The sequence below is a fragment of the Littorina saxatilis genome, linkage group LG14 (genome assembly GCF_037325665.1).
Source record: "Littorina saxatilis isolate snail1 linkage group LG14, US_GU_Lsax_2.0, whole genome shotgun sequence".
NCBI lineage: Eukaryota > Metazoa > Mollusca > Gastropoda > Littorinimorpha > Littorinidae > Littorina > Littorina saxatilis.
The window spans coordinates 19,333,690-19,334,598 of NC_090258.1; the positions used below are offsets into that span (position 1 = coordinate 19,333,690).

The following is a 909-nucleotide window of genomic DNA, read 5'->3' on the forward strand; positions in this document are numbered from 1 at the left end:
TTTAGATTCATAGCGAGTCATATTTGCTATGAATCTCTGGTGTAATCTGTTTCTGATAGGGAACTTAAAATATCATCCCTCAGTCTTACCCCTTTAATGAGATACAATATTGATTGAACAAACCATAGATATCCCTTATGAACAAACCAACACGTCTATTCTTGACCCTCGCATCTGATCATAAAATGAAATCTCTGACGTCAAAAGCGAATCGAAGTTAGTGACGTCAATGACGCCACGCAAATAATTATTCTGTCACTTCTGTATGTAAAGTCTCCCGAGGAAATGACAAAAGTTGTGGAGAAAAAAGAGTGTTTTGGCGACTTCGTCAGTGATATCAGAGGAAAAATACTTTTGAGGTCATCGGCAGGCGGCTGTGCATGTATCGGTATCGTGTCAGTCTCATTAACATGACGATATGTATGCGCATAAACGTGACCTTCAGGGGCGGAACAGTTAAGCCAGAGGGGGGTCTTGGGGGCTTTGCCCCCCAGAAGCAGAAGAGTTTTAGCTATTTTATGAACAATTTATGGCTTATCCTTGATTTTAAACATGATCAACTGGTGTCAGCAGCCACTCATTATTTCTTTTGCGTGTGTTAGTCTCTCTCTCTCTCTTTCTCTCTGTTAATTTTTTTTTGACAGCCGGGGGGGGGGGGGGGAGTTCCGGAACCCCTGTAACCCCCCCCCCCCTCTAATCCGCCCCTGACCTTACTAAGCATCTTGACAAGGCTACACTGAAGTGCATCACTACTGAAATCGGCGGTACATGTGCACTGTTATATTTATTTGTTCGTTCATGGGCTAAAACTCCCACGGCTTTTACGTGTATGACCGTTTTTACCCCGCCATTATTTTAGGCAGCCATACGCCGCTTTCGGAGGAAGCATGCTGGGTATTTTCGTGTTTC

The 909-nt window shown here is 43.8% G+C and overlaps 1 protein-coding gene across 1 annotated transcript in view; it reads left to right on the plus strand.

The window, feature by feature from the left end:
• Positions 1–860: 860 nt before the first annotated feature.
• The window catches only part of LOC138947304 (cysteine sulfinic acid decarboxylase-like), a 21,442-nt gene continuing 21,393 nt past the window's right edge, over positions 861–909 (plus strand). Inside the window, exon 1 of the mRNA XM_070318755.1 lies at positions 861–909. This exon is cut by the window's right edge and continues 390 nt beyond it. The gene's annotated coding sequence lies outside the window, so the exon portion shown is untranslated.